Below are 19,003 nucleotides of genomic sequence, written 5' to 3' on the forward strand. Positions count from 1 at the left end.
CCTTAGATAGATCATGCAGGGGCTAATCAGAGTTAGCTGTATTAAGAATTTGCATTATCTTCTATTTTATTAGCTGGAGAAAAAGAATAATTGGTAACTGATTCATCAATTTTTTTTTTTTTTGAAACGGAGTCTCGCTCTGTCGCCCAGGCTGGGGAGCAGTGGCGAGATCTCGACTCACTGCAAGCTCCGCCTCCCGGGTTCACGCCATTCTCCTGCCTCAGCCTCCGGAGTAGTTGGGACTACAGGCGCCCGCCATCACGCCCGGCTAATTTTTTTTTGTATTTTTAGTAGAGACGGGGTTTCACCATGTTAGCCAGGACGGTCTCGATCTCCTGACTTCGTGATCCGCCCGCCTCGGCCTCCCAAAGTGCTGGGATTACAGGCGTGAGCCACCGCGCCCAGCCTCTTTTTTTTTTTTTTTTTTTTTTTTTAAGACGGAGTCTCCGTCTGTCGCCCAGGCTGGAGTGCAATGGCACGATCTCGGCTCACTGCAACCTCCGCCTGCTGGGTTCTAGCACTTCTCCTGCCTCAGCCTCCCGAGTAGCTGCGACTACAGGCGCGTGCCACCATGCCCGGCTAATTTTTTGTGTTTTTAATAGAGACGGGGTTTCACCACGTGCTGGTCAGGCTGGTCTCGAACTTCTGGCCTTAGGTGATCCACCACCTCAGCTTCCAAAGTGCTGGGATTACAGGCGTGAGCTACTGCGCCCGGCCTGATTCATCAATTTTTGTAGTACTTTGGCATGACTGACTCAGTTCTGTTAATAATGATACATAAAAACATAATCCCTGATTATTTGATAAACTTGAATTCTTACGTATAACTTTTGCAGTAAATAAGGGTATTAGCTTATTTATCAGTTCTTATTTTTCTTTTTTTTTTTTGAGACGGAGTTTCGCTCTTGTCGCCCAGGCTGGAGTGCAGTGGGAAGATCTCGGCTCACTGCAATCTCCGCCTCCCGGGTTCAAGCAATTCTCCTGCCTGAGCCTCCCGAGTAGCTGGGATTACAGGCGCCCACCACCATGCCCGGCTAATTTTGTATTTTTAGTAGAGACGGGGTTTCACCATGTTGGCCAGACTGGTCCTGAACTCCTGACCTAAGGTGATCTGCCTGCCTTGGCCTCCCAAAGCGCTGGGATTACAGGCGTGAGCCACCGCGCCTGGCCTATCAATTCTTATTTTATCAGGTGGCATTGTGTTGCTTTTGGAACCCTAGCCCTTACAATGCCCTAATTAGTTTAACAGAGAAGTATAGTGAAAATAAAAATAAAAACTTTTCATTGATACCTAGAATATTCCAGGCAGTTTTCACTGTTGCATCGGTTGATAAAGTCAATCAGCATTGCTTATATAATGCTCTCTTATTCTAAGAATGGCAAATAGATGCAATATAACTTATTTGGGTATAATTCCTTCATATGACTGGTATATCAGCTTTGGGTTTTTTATATTCATAAACATAGAAGAGGCTAAATACCTCCCGAAGAGAGTCTGGATGCTCCATTTACCATCATTCTCTGTCATGGCAGGTGAAAGCAAGCTTTTATATAGACAATGTTCTACTTAGTTTACAGGGTGTCTACTTAGTTTACAGGGTGGATGTGTGTGGGTTCTAGGATACTAGTGTAAGAAGTAAAGGAATAACTAGCATGGTTCCTCGTGGTGGTTAAATACAAGTGACAGTGAAGTACAGTAAGTTTGTGTGTTGATTCTATTAATATAACTCAGTTTTTAAAAGATAAAGAGAACTGAAATCACTGTTTGCTTTTAAAGCTTAATTTTCAGTCAAGATCGGCATTTATATATTTATTTAAAAAATACATATATATATATATATATTTTTTTTTTTTTGGAGACGGAGTCTAACTGCGTTGCCCAGGTTGGAGTCCGGTGGCGTGATCCTGGCGCACTGCAACCTCCGTTTCCTGGGTTCAAGCGATTATCCTGCCCCAGCCTCCCCAGTAGCTAGGATTACAGGCGTGCACCGCTATGCTCAGCTAATTTTTGTATTTTCAGTAGAGACAAGGTTTCACCAAGTTGGCCAGGCTGGTCTTGAACTCCTAATCTTAAATGATCCGCCCGCATTGGCCTCCCAAAGAGCTGGGATTACAGGTATGAGCCACCGTGCCCCCTCTAGTTATGTGATTTTGAAATGAATTAGCAGTCGCTTGTTTCCATGTAGGGTTGAACTTGGATTTTTTTGAGGAACAATTCACTGACACTTTCACCATATTCAGTAGCTCATTTCGGGATAGGTAAACTCTTAGACTAGACATAAATTTGTCAGATAATTGGTTCTGATTATTTTAAGACAAGGGTTGACGACTTTTTTTTTTTGGAACAGGATCAAATAGTTAATATTTAGGCTTTTTCAGCCTTATAGTCTCTGCCACAACTACTCAACTTTGCAATCTGTAGCATGAAAACAGCTGTAGAAAATATGTTCTACATATTTTTGGGCTGTATTCCAATAAAACTTTATTTACAAGGTCAGGCTGTGCCTCTATTTGTGCTTCCACGGCTATAGTTTGTCAGCCCCAGTTGTAAGACATCAGTCAGTGAGGTTTTTTGTTTGTTTGTTCGTTTTTTGAGACGGAGTCTAGTTCTGTCCCCCGTGCTGGAGTGCAGTGGCACGATCTCGGCTCACTGCAACCTCCGCCTCCCGAGTTTAAGCGATTCTCCTGCCTCAGCCTTCTGAGTAGCTGGGATTACAGGCGCCTGCCACCGTGCCCAGCTAAGTTTTGTATTTTTAGTAGAGACGGGGTTTCACTGTGTTGGCCAGGCTGGTCTCAATCTCCTGACCTCCTGATCTGCCCGCCTCAGCCTCCCAACGTGCTGGGATTACAGGCGTGAGCCACCGCATCTGGCCCAGTCACTGAGTTTTAAGTACTTAGATGTTAAGGTATTTCAGAATATACAAATAGACACTTTAGGTAAATTTGAGCATTTGCAGATTGTACAGTCTCCTGCCTTGAAGAAAATTTTTAGTACAAGAGCATATGGCAACATTGTATTTTGTATTTTACATATAAATGTTTTCTTGAAAAGCTGTTTAAAGCAAATATTGGTACAAATCCTGTTGATTTTAGAGATGCATTCTGATTGAAAAAACTTTGGCCCTAAGATATATTCAGGATATGGTCCTCTTGAAGTTTCAAAGCACATTTAGCATATAATCCTTAACAAAACTGTATAGCTGTTTCAAGAGATGATAGTCACGTGAATAGTCAACACATGTAGTTCTTATATTCAAATATGCAGTTAATTTAGAAGTTATTAAGACATTGAGTGCTCATTGCCTGAGATGCTTGAAGAAGTAAAGAGAGAGGATGCTTTTTCCAGGCCCAAAAAGATACAGGTTACCTCCTCTCTTTTTCCGGGGAAAATGTCAAGTGGTGCTAAGTGCCTAGTGAAGCAGAGATGCCGTAATCTACAAATATAACTGGGAAATACTAAATTTTTTTGATAACTTTTGCTTTATTTTTAATGTAATATTTCACCATTTTTGTTGACTTGAACTGGATTTCAAGTGGAAGCGTAAAAGTTTAGAAAAGAGAATATATTGACCTTTATGAACTGAGAAACATGTGGCCTGCAATCTTGTTTCTAGTTCTAGCTAACCTAGGGTCTGGCTGGATGACTACAGATAATCTCAGTTTATTAATTTGTAGTGGTAGGGATTAATGATGTTTTCCATCTCACAAGGGGATACTGGGAAATTTTTAGTTACTGTATTCTTAAACTCTTGTACTTTGAATATGCTAATATTTCGGTCTGCTTGAAACCACTTCTCAAATCTGGATTCGATTTTCTCCTGGCTTATTTGTCTTCTCATTAAACTATGAGCTCCTTGAGGTCAGAGTCTGTGTTTTATTTCTATATATTCACTGCCTCACACTGTGCCTGATACCTTTTAGTGCTCTTGAACTGTTTAAATGAATGCATGCATTGCTGAGAACTGCTTATCTGGAAAGTAATAAAGTCTATTAGAGATGTTGGGCTTTTCTTAGTTAGAAAGGAGGAATTAATCACCGTCTGTTCAAACAAAAAGCCTTCATTCTAAAACTGATCCGTTCTTTTAAGAAAGTATTTAGAGAAGCTATTTTGATGATGTTTAAAAATCTCTTTAGTTCCTTTGTTAATTTGTTTTCAGATGAACTCCATTAGTTAGACTTGTTGAATATTCCTTGCAGGTATTAAAAAAAAAAAAAGTTGTGCTTTTTGTCCTATTTGGCAAATATGGATGGAATCTCTTACTTCATATAGGTTTGGGATAATTTTTCATCTGCATAGTAGGGTCTTTTTTTAAGGAGGGCACTGTAAAATCATTCTTTTTTTTTTTTTTTTTTTTTTTTTTTGGGACGGAGTCTCGCTCTGTCGCCCAGGCTTGAGTGCAGTGGTGGGATCTCGGCTCACTGCAAGCTCCGCCTCCCGGGTTCACGCCATTCTCCTGCCTCAGCCTCCCAAGTAGCTGGGACTACAGGCGCCCGCCACTATGTCCTGCTAATTTTTTGTATTTTTAGTAGAGACGGGGTTTCACCGTTTTAGCCGGGATGGTCTCAATCTCCTGACCTCGTGATCCGCCCACCTCGGCCTCCCAAAGTGCTGGGATTACAGGCGTGAGCCACCACGCCCGGCCTGTAAAATCATTCTTGCTAATAAGTCTGACTCACCTCTGTGGGGTAGGCTAGGATTTGGATCGAGTTTGATGCAGGGTGCGGCAGTAGTATCACCAGCCAAGCCTTATATGCATTTCACCAATTTATGACCTTTCCTCCAAAATCTATATTGTAACTCTCCTTCCTAAACAGCTTTCTAAACTACTGCTTTCTGTACTTAACTCTTGGCAACTTAAATCATCCTACGCTCTGTCCTTTCAACACCAAAACCACTTTTATATCTTTTGGGTATTACTAATTTTGAGAATTTCCTATGAAAGCCTCACAAATTTGCTGATTTCTTTTTCTCTTTTTTTTTTTTTTGAGACAGAGTCTCACGCTGTTGCCCAGGCTGGAGTGCAGTGGCGTGATCTTGGCTCACTGCAACCTCTGCCTCCTGGGTTCAAGCGATTTTCCTGTCTCAGCCTCCTGAGTAGCTGGTATTACAGGAGCACGTCACCACACTCAGCTAATTTTTTGTATTTTTAGTAGAGGTGGGGTTTCACCATGTTGGCCAGGCTGGTCTTGAACTCCTGACCTCAGGTGATCCACCCGCCTTGGCCTCTCAAAGTGCTGGGATTACAGGCGTGAGCCACCACACCTGGCCTGCTGATTTCTTTTTCTTAATTTTTAATTTCTTAATTAAAACAAATTTTTGTTCTTTTTGATTTTTTTTTTTTGAGGCGAGTCTCGCTCTGTCACCCAGGCTGGAGTGCAGTGGTGTAATCTCTGCCCCTGCGACCTTTGCATCCTGGGTTCAAGCAATTCTCCTGCCTCAGCCTCCCAAGTAGCTGGGACTACAGGCACCTGCCACCATGCCTGGCTAATTTTTATATTTTTAGTAGAGACAGAGTTTCACCATGTTGGCCAGGCTGGTCTCGAACTCCTGACCTCAAGCGATCTGCCTGCCTTGGCCTCCCAAAGTGCTGGGATTACAGGCGTGAGCCAATGCACTGGCCTAAAGTTTTTTTTCTTAAAGACTAGTGTGATAGTAAAGCTTGCTGTTTTTTTTGTCCTCCAGTTTTTTTTTAGATTCTTGTTGTACATATGTTTTCTTCAGTATAATATTTTGTCCTGAGGGTTTGAGGTGCTCCTTTTATAAAAGCAGTTTCTATTTTGGCTGCTGATGGAATTGCTGCCTTTTCTATTATAGGTTAGTCATTTACTGAGAAATTTAAAGCATTACAAAAATAAAACGTTGATATGGGGAGGAATTAGGGGTAGGGTGGGTGTACTTTTGAAAAGATTCATTGTAAAATTCCTTAAAACAGCAAGGCTTCTAGCATCCTAGTGGTATGGTATAAATGAGGTGGACTCATGCAGTTTTTGTTGTTGTTGTTGTTTGAGACAGGTCTTGCTCTGTCACCCAGGCTGAAGTGCAGGGGCATGATCACGGCTCACTGCAGCCTTGACTTTCCAGGCTCAAGCAATCCTCCTGCCTCAGCCTCCTGAGCCTCCTGAGTATCTGGGACTACAGGTGTGCACCACCACACCTGGTTAATTTTTTTTTTTTTTTTTTTTGAGACAGAGTCTCGCTCTGTCGCCCAGGCTGGAGTGCAATGGCACAATCTCGGCTTACTGCAACCTCCACCTCCCGGGTTCAAGCGATTCTCCTGCCTCAGCCTTCCAAGTAGCTGGGATTACAGGGATGTGCCACCATGCCCAGCTAATTTTGTATTTTTAGTAGAGTCGAGGTTTCTCCATGTTGGTCAGGCTGGTCTTGAACTCCCCACCCCAGGTGATCTGCCTGCCTTGGCCTCCCAAAGTGCTGGGATTACAGGTGTGAGCCACTGCGCCTGGCCCACTTGGCTAATTTAAAAAATTATTTGTAGAGAGAGAGTTTTACTATGTTGCCCAGGCTGGTCTTGAACTCCTGAACTCAAGTGACCCTCCTGCCTCAGCCTCCCAAAGTGTTGGGGTTACAGGTGTGAGCCACTGTACCTAGCTGTACAGTTTTTGAACTGCTTTTTAGTAAGGTTTTCATCTTTACCTTTGAATCCTCTACTAGAGTTGCCCATAGACTAGGAGAGGAGACACGCATTGCAGCCCAATGTTACGATGGTTTTTCAGAACAAAATGTTCTGAAATATGGAAGAAGGACTGCTAACTCTGCCTGGGGAAAGTTGAATATTCATTGAAAAAGTGGTGTTTGAACTTAGTTTTGAAGATTAGTGAAGGAGGCATTCTAGTACAGTTGAAGTATAAAAGATGTGTAGTGTGGGGTTGGGTATGAGATGGTTTGAGCTAAGGCAGAGGTGGGAGGGAGAATGGAAGAGGAGGAAACTGATGTGTAAGATTTAGGAGGAAATAGCTTTTTTTGCTTTCACTTTGTCCTCTAATTCTCTTCAGTCTGTTCTATGCTGTCAGGTCTCCAGTCTCCTTTTCTCTGTAGCTCCCTGTACCTCTGACTTTGGTTGATTGGTTTTTTCCCCTAGTGTTCCATTTTTCTTTTAGTCCCACCTTTTCTAATGTGTTGGTACTAAAGTACCTTTCATTCTGACTCTATTTGTCTCTTGCGTTTATTTCACCTCCCACCCTCCCTCCCTCTCTCTCTTTATTCCCTTTGGGTTATATTTCTTTCCTTTTCTTTTCCTTTTTCTTCTTTTTTTTTTAAAGACAGGATCGTGCAGTGGCACAGTCATGGTTCACTGCAGCCTTGACCTTGGGCTCAAGTGATCCTCCCACCTCAGCCTCACGAGTAGCTGAGACTACAGGTGTGTGCCACCATGCCCAGGTAATTTTTTTTGTAGAGACAGGGTTTCCCCACATTGCCCAGGCTGGTCTTAAACTCCAGGGCTCAAGCCACCCACCCACCTTGGCGTCCCAAAATGTGCGATTACAGGCGTGACCAACCGCACCTGGCCCCTTTGGGTTTCTCTTTGCCCCTACCTTTCCTTTTTATTTGCTTTATTTTATTTTTTATTTTTTTGAGATGGGGTTTTGCTGTGTTGCCCAAGCTGGCCTCAAACTCCCGGTGTCAAACAATCCCATCTCAGCCTCCTGAGGAGCTCAGGCTGCAGGCGTGCGCCACCTCTCATTATCTTTTATTTAAAAGCAAAACAAATTCTTGCACACTATCTGCTTATTTTACATGTAAATAGCAAAATAAGCTGATTCCCTCTTGGGAAATCTTGTAAGATCAACTAGCTTTTGATACCTGTTCAAAGACTAATTATCCATTTCTGTGAATTTCTTTTTATGAAACATTTTCCTTTGTATTCAAAGATGCTACTTCTTCAAAGGCCACAGTGTAGAATGTGACTGCCTATGTGCCTTGTTTTCTATTTCTTATGCACCTACAAATTGTTCGATAACAAAGTCCAATTCACCTTTTTCCTAAAGCTTTTCCAAACTTTCCCAGGAAGTAGTATTCTCGGTAGTTGTCTATTATTTTGTAAACACCTCTTTTTAAAATTCAGCTTTATTGAATTATAATTTATATAAAAGAAAATTCAACCAATTTTGAGTTTTGACAAACACATGCTGTCATCTAACCACTGTTATATCTCTAACATTTTTATCACCACAGAAAGTTCCTCATGCCCTTTTGTTCAGTTCTCCTGCACTCGCCCTTGGCTCCAGTCACTGATTTGCTTTGTATCACTATTGTTTTGTCTTCTCTGGAATTTCATATAAATCTTTTGGTAGAATGTGTTGTCTTTTGAGTCTGACTTCTTTTAGTTAACATTGATTTTGAGATACTCATATTGTGTCGTATATTCATTGAATCTTTTTTTTTTTTTTTTTTTGAGACAGGGTCTCATTCTGTTGCCCAGGCTGAGTGCAGTGGCGTGATAATGGCTCATCGTATCCTTGACCTCCTGGGCTAGAGTGATCCTCCTTCCTCAGCCTCACGAGTATCTGGGACTACAGGTGCCATCATCATGCCTGATTAATTTTTGATTTTTTGCAGAGATGGGGTTTTGTCATGTTTCCCAGGCTGGTCTGGAACTTTTGGTTGCAAGCAGTCCTCCTGCCTTAGCCTCCCAAAGTACTGGGATTACAGGTGTGAGCCACCTTTCTCAGCCTGAGCCACCGTGCTTGGCCTGAGCCTTTGTCATTGTGCGGACATACCACAATTTATCTGTTTACCAGTGGGTAGACATTGGCATTGCTTCCAGATTTTAGGCTATTATAAATAAAATGGCTTTAAATATTCATGTACAAGTCTTTTAGATATCTTTTAACATTCATTACATTTTATTTGGAAGTTGAGTTGCAGAGCTGTCAAGACTGAACACCCAACATTCATAAATAGGCATTTTGCTAGTTCTGTGGTTTTGAGCATCTTTCAGCTTAGATTCATAATCTGTAAAATGGGACTGGGTGGAGATTCAAGCAAGCTAGAGAGCACAGGCCAATTTAAAGAGGATACCTCTTTTTAGTTCAAGTGATCATCTTTCTGGGAATGTATACCCAATGTCAGATCTAATTTTTTCCCCCAAAAGAGTGGTATTTGAGATCAGACATCAAATTTTATATGAAATTTCATGTGAAATTTAAATACTGGTAGTTACAATTTAAAAAACACTAATGCAACTGAACACAACTGATTTGTGGGCGTTGATTTCTCACTGCAGTACAGTTTGAGACCTTGGCTTTAAATCTTCAGTTAATTGGCCGGGTGCCGTGGCTCACACCTGTAATCCCAGCACTTTGGGAGGCTGAGGCGGGTGGATCAAGAAGAGGTCAGGAGATCGAGACCATCTTGGCTAACGCGGTGAAACCCCATCTCTACTAACAATACAAAAAATAAGCCGGGTGTGGTGGCGGGCGCCTGTAGTCCCAGCTACTCGGGAGGCTGAGGCAGGAGAATGGTGTGAACCCAGAAGGTGGAGCTTGCAGTGAGCCAAGATCGCTCCACTGCACTCCAGCCTGGGCGACAGAGCGAGACTCCGCCTCAAAAAAAAAAAAATCTTCAGTTAATTTTGTCTTCTGTTTTAAAATGTATATCCTCCCAGTAGAGTGCACTTGTTAGGTCCTTTTTACCTTAGTTTTATTAGCATAATAACTTGCTGGTTGTCAAAATTCCCAAGTTAAAAACTAACGAGTTACTGTCAATTTTATTCTTTCGTCTGATTGGAAGGATATTAAGAATACTGACTGCCTGATGGAGGAGTGGAACTAGGTTCTGGTTACTCTATGTACTTCTTCTCTGATAGCTGCTGATTACATTCAGTACTATGTTTTCTCAGCAGTTGGAATAATCTGCCTCACTTGTTTGATTTATCTCAACACTTTTGAGACAAGTATGGTATAAACTCTGTGTGTCTCTTTATTAGAAACTATGCAAGGTGTTACAGATATACATATACATTTTATATCACTCTGTTTCCTCAGATTGTCCAGAGCCATTTGGTGAAGCCAGTATAATGAACTATGAAAAAGTGATAAATTATATGTAATTGTTTGAACAATAAAGAGCAATAATCTTTCTAAAGAGGCCTTTTCCCCTTTATCTGCCATTTCTTTATTGTGTATAGAGATGACTAGTTTGCAGCTTTATGAATGACTTTGTGAGTCCAGAGATTCTTTTGCTGATTAAACCAGCATAATTGACATACACCCTCATAAACCTGGGGGCAAGGGTGTTAAGTGTCCTGTGTTGCCTGAGTATCCCATATTCACCCTGGTTCTAGCTTGGTGGAATGTGGAATTTAGACAATTTAGGATTTTGAGTGGGCCAGGCGCGGTGGCTCACGCCTGTAATCCCAGCACTTTGGGAGGCCGAGGCAGGCGAATTGCCTGAGCTCAGGAGTTCGAGACCAGCCTGGGCAACATGGTGAAACCCCATCAGTACTGAAAAAAAAAAAATTAGCTGGGCGTGGTGGCGTGCACCTGTAGTCCCAGCTACTCAGGAGGCTGAGGCAGGAGAATTGCTTGAACCTGGGAGGCGGAGGTTGCAGTGAGCTGAGATCACGCCACTGCACTCCAGCCTGGGTGACAGAGGGAGACTCCGTCTCAAAAAACAAAAAAAAAAAAAAGAAAAGGATTCTAAGTTGAGTTTGGTTTTATACCTTAATAGCAGCAACATCCCAGGAGCATCACATACCAAGGAATAGATCTGAGAATAAAAATAGCCACCATTTATTGAGTGTCTGTTTTGTGCTAGGGCTAGATACTTTTATGTTATGTTATTGTGAATCACAATATCCCCACAAAATAATGGGGAATTCTTGCATTTATACATAAAGTAAGGCAGATGAGAGTCTGGAATGAAATTCTTTTTTTAAATGTATTTCTTTTTTTTTTGAGACAGAGTCTCACTCAGTTACCCAGGCTGGAGTGCAGTGCCGCAATCTCTACCTCCCAGGTTCAAGCAATTCCCCCATCTCAGCCTCCTGAATACCTGGGATTACATGTGCGCCACCACACCCAGCTAATTTTTGTATTGTTAGTAGAGATGGGGTTTCACCATGTTGGCCAGGCTGGTCTTGAACTCCTGACCTCAAGTGATCCACCCACCTTGGCCTCCCAAAGTGCAGGGATTACAGGCGTGAGCCACCATGCCTGGCCATGAAATTCAAAATATTCACTCACAATGCATAACCTTTTACCTAGAGTTTGTTCCTCATAAAGCAAGCTTTTTAGGAATGTTAGAGCCAAAGTGGCACCGAGCTTTTCTCAGTGTTAAAAGAGATGACTGCAAAACCATGTTCAAATAACCTCTGTACTGGCTATTATATAGTTTATGCTGGTGGTATAGCCTGCTTCACAGTAGGAAGGAATTTGAATATATCTCTAGTATATTTCATGCTGCTTTTAAAAAGGTGCCAAATCTGAGAAAGGAGGAAGGAAACATTTTTTTTTTTTTTTTGAGACAGAATCTCTCTTGTAGTCTAGGCAGGAATGCAGTGGCGTGATCTCGGCTTACTGTAATCCCGAGTTCAAGCGATTCTCATGCCTCAGCCTCCTGGGCAGCTGGGACTACAGGTGTGCGCCACCACGCCTAACTAATTTTTGTCTTTTCAGTAGAGATGGTTTTGCCATGTTGGCCAGGCTGGTCTTGAACTCCTGATCTCAAGTGGTCTGTCTACCTTGGCCTCCCAAAGTGCTGGGATTATAGGCAGTGAACCACTGTACCTTGCCCCTACAGTAAATTTTGAAGAAGAGCTCAAATCCTTGCTAACAACAGCATCAAAGTTGTTACAGTGTGTGAAGAATGTCTGGTGTCACTGGAATCCTGCTATGTGCTCCAGTGCATTCTCACTTGCACCACTGCCTGTTTTTATGCCGCTGCCATTAATTGTACTGTTCTCTTTTTAACATTTTATAGATTTCTGCAGAACAGCTTAGAAAACAAAGTGATTCTTTAAAACTAAAATCTTTAACATCCTGCATAAAATATTTTGTTTTACTATGGTGAGTTTATCTTCGTGCTTTGTAGTTTAAAATATTAAAATAAAATAATGACGAGGGAGAGAACAATATAACATGTATCGGTCCAGTGCCTGAATTCAGTTGATTTAAATTAAATTTAATTCTACTTCTTCCTCTGTCCTCTCTTCCCTAGATAATAATTACATCAGGTCTTTAAAATGGACTAAAATTTAAATATCACTCTTCTTGGAAATTAAAATCCAGGAGTACAATTTTTCATATTTTTACTATATGATACTACAGTGGTAAATATAAGATGATGAGGACCAAGTAAGGGTTGAAAAAGAGGGAAGGGCAAAGTCAAACAGATGCATTTGTGCTCAGTACAAGGTAAGTGATCTGTATATCTTTGTTAAAAAGAATTGGTATGATTCAACAAAGTGAGTAGGGGAGGAGAATTTAAAGAGTGAAGGCTGAAATCAGCCTTCTATCCCTGAAAGTCAGAGAGTGATAGTATTATTGACAGAATAGGAATGTTTGGATGGGGAGATGGCATGTTGTATCTGCGGTGATGGAATGTGAACATGGAGATATCCACATCTCAGATGATAGAGCTCATGCATGCACATGTTTAGGTTCAAAATGTAGATTTGCGAGTCCTTTAGAAATGATCTCTGAGGCCCAAAGAGTAGAGATAGTCTTTGTAACAATAGGTTTGCTTGGAGGTATCCATTTACTGAATGACCTTGGACAAATCTCTTACCCTTGCTGTACTTTTTATTTATTGATGTAAAAAGGGTTGGACAGGGACTGGGGGATAGTGGTTATCCTGATACCAAGACTATATTACCTAGATGTTTTATCAAAATACTGGTCCTTGTTACTTCACCAAGTTGTTTTATTAAATGACAGGGTATAGAAATGTACTTTAATCTGTAAACAGCTACACAGATACATACAAACTGAATATTTTGTCCCCAGTGGTAATCAAAGTTGGCTGGGATTAGAAATGCATTCTCTGGTTCTGTCTAAAATTGTTCCATGCTCTTATTCTTGTGCTCTGAACAACTTAATTGACAGATATCAAGGCTGCAGAAAGCCTCCAATACCTTGCAATTGATAGTTTTCAGAAATAAAAACTAGTCCTTCCCATTCAACTCAGATTAATCCAGATACTTGCTTTAATAGTCTTTTTAGGGCCGGGCGCAGTGGCTCACGCCTGTAATCCCAGCACTTTGGGAGGCCGAGGCGGGCGGATCACGAGGTCAGGAGATCGAGACCATCCTGGCTAATATGGTGAAACACCGTCTCTACTAAAGATACAAAAAATTAGCTGGGCGTGGTGGTGGGCGCCTGTAGTCCCAGCTACTCGGGAAGCTGAGGCAGGAGAATTGCTTGAACCTGGGAGGCGGAGGTTGTAGTGAGCCGAGATTGCGCCACTGCGCTCCAGCCTGGTGACAGAGCGAGACTCCGTCTAAAAAATAAAAAATAAAAATAAATAAATAAATAAATAAATAAATAGTTTTCTTTTTGGCCGGTTGCGGTGGCTCATGCCTGCAATCCCATCCCTTTGGGAGGCTGAGGCGGGTAGATCACCGAGGTCAGGAGTTCGAGACCAACGTGACCAACATGGTGAAAACCCACCTCTACTAAAAGTACAAAATTAGCTGGGTGTTGTGGCACATGCCTGTAATCCCACTACTTGGGAGGCTGAGGCAGGAGAATGGCTTGAACCCTGGAGGTGGAGGTTGCAGTGAGCTGAGATCACACCATTGCACTCCAGCCTAGGCAACAAGAGCGAAAGTCTGTCTCAAAAAAAAAAAAAAAAAAAAAAAAAGCTTCTTCCTTATTGGTTCCCAAAGAGCTTTGACTAAGCTCCCATATGTTGTCCCTGTAACCCAAAGATTAAAGTTGGATAGGAGCCTTTGGAAAGGAATTGAACAAAATTGTAACTGAGAGTTCTTCTGTCTTCCTCTAACATGGCATTCTAAGAAGAGATCACTTTTGAGATTTAGTATATCCTCTTTGCTTTTTAAGATTTTCAGTAAAAGGTGGTTTTATTTTGTTTAATTACATTTTTTTTTGTGGCAGACCTAATTCACCTCCCATATTTTATTTTTTATTTTTTAAAATTTTTATTTATTTTTATTTTTTTATTTTCTGAGACAGAGTCTCACTCTGTTGCCCAGGCTGGAATGCAGTGGCATGATCTCAGCTCACTGCAACCTCCACCTCTGGGGTTCAAGTGATTCTCCTGTCTCAGCTGCCCAAGTGGCTGGGACGACAAGTGCGCACCACCACGCCTGGCTAATTTTTGTATTTTTAGTGGAGAAGGGGTTTCACCACGTTGGCCAGGCTGGTCTCAAACTCCTGACCTCACGTGATCTGCCTGCCTCATCCTCCCAAAGTGTTGGGATTACAGGCATGAGCCACCATGCCTGGCCACCTCCCATATTTTAAAAACTCTCCGAATGTGAGGATAAAAGACTATTGGATTGATCAGGTATACAGAGTTTGCAAGGTGGTATGGCAAAAGGATCACAGATTCTTACAAGGTCATTATAAGTACTGCTTTGGCTAGGAAAATGATCTTTTTTCACCCAATCTGAGGGAAAAGATACACTTTCTTTCTTACTTTCCTCTTTTCCCATTGTCCTTCCTTAAAGACTAGCAGCAGCAGAATTTGGAAAATAAATAATGGGCATGTTTTGCTAATAATCATGACAAACTATAATAATCTGTTTTGAATTTTACTTGCCTGTTTCTAAATTTTGGAGTCTAGAGAACTGCTATCAAAGGGTAAAATATAGTGATTCACCTGTAGTTTTGGTTACAGGTTTCATATTACATAATAAAGGGAGAACTTGAGCCCCACCTTTCCCCCAGTGTATTCCTTGCATAGGCAACCTCTGCTGCTTAAATGTTTTGGAGACTTTGGGATATCTGATTTCAACTGTACCGTGAAACAGGTAGTGGCTTGACTTAGTAAGCATCTGAAGGACTGTTTTGTTCTGCTCTTGCAGAGTAGAGTAGTTTTCAAAAGGAAAGGAAAGGAATTGTTGAGTGGGACCTATGAAGTATAGCAGGATGGATAGAATATGAGGCAGATGGGTCCTAGTTTGCTAAAGAGCTTGGGCAGTCTGATAAGTTGTCTTTCTTGCCAAACAAGGGAATCACGTGGGGTATACACATTGTGTAACCTTTTCAGTCACCAAGGTTGCCTGTCCTTCCTGCCTCCCTGTTTCCTTGCCTCCTTGCCTCCCTTCTTCACTTCCCTTCCTTTCCCACCTCCCTGTCCACACCCCTCCCTTCCCCTGCCTCTCTTCGTTTCCCTTTCCTTCATTCTTTCCTGCCCTCCTGCCTACTTCCCTGCCTCCTTTCCTTTACCTCTTGTCTTAGTCTATTTTCTGTTGCTGTAACCACAGATTGGATAACGGATAATTTTAAAGAAAAGAGATTTATCGCTGGGCGTGGTGGCTTATGCTTCAAATCCCAGCATTTTGGGAGGCCGAGGCAGGAGGATCGCTTGAGCCCATGAATTCGAGACCAACCTGGGCAACATAATAAGACCCCATCTCTACAAAAAAAAAAAAAGTAATTAAGTAAAAGAAAAGAGATTTATTTGCCTCATGATTCTGGCAAGACTGAAAAGTCCAAGAACATGACACTGGCATCTGTTGAGGGTCATCCCATAGTAAAAGGCAAGAGGATGAGAGCACGTGAGACAGAGGAAGTTGAGCGGAATTCATTTTTTCTATCAAGAGCCCACTCCTGTGTCCAGTGATAATGTCATTGATACCTACCTCTTAAAGGGTCCACCTTCCAATACTGTTAGGATGGCAATTAAATTTCAAACATGTTTTGGAGGGGACATTCAAACCGTAGCATCTTCCTTGCCTGTCTTCCTTTCTTTCCTTTCTTCCTCTTTCAACTTTACTGAGGATTAAGCCTTAGGAGAAATGATTTATTTAAATTAGGGGTCATGGCCAGGCATCAGTGTCTCACACCTGTAATCCCAACACTTTAGGAGGACAAGATGGGTGGATCACCTGAGGTCAGGAGTTTGAGACCAGCCTGGCCAACATGGTGAAAACCGGTCTCTACTAAAAATACAAAAAAAGCCAGGCGTGGTGGTGCTGCATGCCTGTAATCCCAGCTACTCAGGAGGTTGAGGCACAGCAATCGCTTGAATCCAGGAGGTGGAGGTTGCAGTGAGCTGAGATTGCACCATTGCATTCCAGCCTGGGGGACAGAGTCAGTCTCAAAAAAAAAAAAAAAAAAAAAAAAAAAAAGAGAGTGTTTAGAACAGTTTCTGCCTCTTAGAATTGTGGATCTGGAACAGTTTAAAGACAACAGAGAGAGGAAAAGACCTCTGGTCACATGAAAGAAATGAGCATGAACCAGCAAAGATTAGGAAGGATCAAAGTAGACCATAGTATATTAACTACATAGCAGTATAAATTTATTGGCTTTTTTTTTTTTTTTTGAGACAGTGTCTCACTCTGTAGCCCAGGCTACTGTGCAGTGGCACAATCTCGGCTCACTATAACCTCTGCCTCCCAGGTTCAAGCGATTCTCCTGCCTCAGCCTCCTAAGTAACTGGGATTACAGGCGCCCGCCACCATGTCCAGCTAATTTTTTGTATTTTTAGTAGAGACGGGGTTTCACCATATTGGCCAGGCTAGTCTCGAACTCCTGAACTCAACTAATTCGCCCGTCTTGGCTTCCCAAAGTGCTAGAATTACAGGATGGGCCACTGCGCCTGGCCTGTATTCAGGCATTTCTTACCGAAAAAACTTTAAAAAAATTTTTTGTGGTAAAATATACATAAAATTTACTATTTTAATCATCTTTAGCTGTACAATTTTATGGCATTAAGTACATTGAGAAGTGTTGTGTAACCATCACCACTGTCTGTTCCTGAACGCTTTTTTTTTTTTTGAGACCGAGTTTCACTTTGTTGCCCAGGCTTACTGCAGTGGCATGATCTCAGCTTACTGCAGCCTCTGCCTCCCAGGTTCAAGCGATTCTCCTGCCTCAGCCTCCCAAGTAGCTGGGACTACAGCCGTGAGCCACCATGCCTGGCTAATTTTTGTATTTTTAGTAGAGACAGGGTTTCACCATGTTGGCCAGGCTGGTCTCGAATTCCTGACCTCAAGTGACCCACCTGCCTCAGCCTCTCAAAAGTGCTGGGATTACAGGTGTGAGCCACCACCCCCAGCCTCCAGAACACTTTTATCATCCCAAACAGAAACTATGTACACTTATTAAATAAAAACTATCCCAGCCCTTAGTAACCTCCATTCTACTCTCTTTCTCTATTCTAAGCACCTCATAAAGCCTAATCATACAATATTTGTCCTTTTGTGTCTATTTTACTTACCATAATGTTTTTAAGGTTCATTCTTGTAGTGTGTATCAGGATTTCATTCATTTTCATGGCTGAATAATATTCTGTTGTATTTGCCATATTTTGTTGATCCATTCATCTGTTTGTGGACACTTGAGTTGTGTTTACCTTTTGGCTTTTGTGCATAATGCTGCCATGAACATAAGTGTACACATATCTGTTTGAGGCCCTGCTTTTAACTCTTTTAGGTATATACCTAGGAGTGGAATTGCTAGATCATATGGTAATTGGATTTCGCTTTTTGAAGAAATACCAAACCGTTTCCCACACCAGCTGCAATCCTACCAGCAAATGCACAAGGGCTCTGATTTCTCTATATCCTTGCCAATATTTGTTATTTTCCACTTTTTGGATAATACTCATCTTAATTGGTGTGTCAAAAATGTTTTAACATTTACTGTGATGAATGTTAGATGATTCGGAAGAGCTACTTACTGTTGTGAGGAACCAGTTTCCTTAAGTTACTAAAAGGGGGCTTAAGCCAGTTCCATATAAAACAAGAGCTGCAGGGATTCTGGCCATCATATACAACATCTCCTTATTCATAAAATACTCTCATTTACAAAAAGGTTTATGTATTTATTATTATTAATGTATAATAAATATATATTTATTATTCGTAAAATACTCTCATTTACAAAGAGGTTTATATATTTCTTGATGTGAAGTTTTTCTTTTTTTTTTTTTTTTTTTTTTGAGACGGGGTCTTGCTCTCTGGCCCAGGCTGGAGAGCAGTGATGCGATCTTGGCTCACTGCAAACTCCGCCTCCCGGGTTCACACCATTCTCCTGCCTCAGCCTCCCAAAGTGCTGGGGTTACAGGCGTGAGCCACTGCGCCCAGCTGACCCTATTGCTAGTAAGGTTAATTTTTCAGATTTTAAAGGGTATCAAACTTTTCTCCCAAATCCAGGTTTTATGCCAAGATTATACTGATCCACTTTATTGAACACATGACTTGAATTAGATGCCTTTTGGGAGGCCTAAGTCATAGGTCTAGAAAAAGTGACTGACCTTCTTTCTCATAGGAATCAGGGGAGAGAATTAGGGCAATGACTATGACTACATACCAGTTGTAGGACGACGGCATGAGGTCACATACGACGGCATGAGGTCACATAAGGAGAGACTGCACAAGAACAGGCCTTTGGCAGGAACAGGGAGCAATCTAGTTATACTGTAGCACTGAATTGAAAAGCATAGTTAACTCTGTTTCTAGGTGGGCACTTGACATTGTTTCCTAGGTTAGACCAGTGAGCTGGGAACGACAGCCCAGTGGAGGGGAGAGTGCAGCAAAGATCCAGAAAATGTGAATTATAGTCAGTTTATTAATCTAATTAAGTAGAACAATGATTGAGTCCCTGGGTGTGGTGTTGCTTGCCTGTAATCTCAGCTACTTGGGAGGCTGAGGCAGGAGAATCACTTGAACCCAGGAGGTTGAGGTTGCAGTGAGCCAAGATTGGGCCACTGCATTCCAGCCTGGGTGACAGAGTGAGACTCTGTCTTTTTTTAAAAAAAAAAAAAAAAAAAGGAAATTAATACAATGTACCACTGTAACCCTCTAGCCCAGACAATGTGCTGACTTCAGAAGGCAAATTCAGTGTAAATTGACTG

The 19,003-nt window shown here is 41.8% G+C and overlaps 1 protein-coding gene across 6 annotated transcripts in view; it reads left to right on the forward strand.

Moving 5' to 3' along the window:
- The window catches only part of CREBRF (CREB3 regulatory factor), an 80,853-nt gene that overhangs the window by 2,083 nt on the left and 59,767 nt on the right, over nt 1-19,003 (forward strand). The gene's annotated exons all lie outside the window — the stretch shown is intronic.

This window comes from Pan paniscus, chromosome 4 (genome assembly GCF_029289425.2).
Source record: "Pan paniscus chromosome 4, NHGRI_mPanPan1-v2.0_pri, whole genome shotgun sequence".
Classification (NCBI taxonomy): Eukaryota; Metazoa; Chordata; class Mammalia; order Primates; family Hominidae; genus Pan; species Pan paniscus.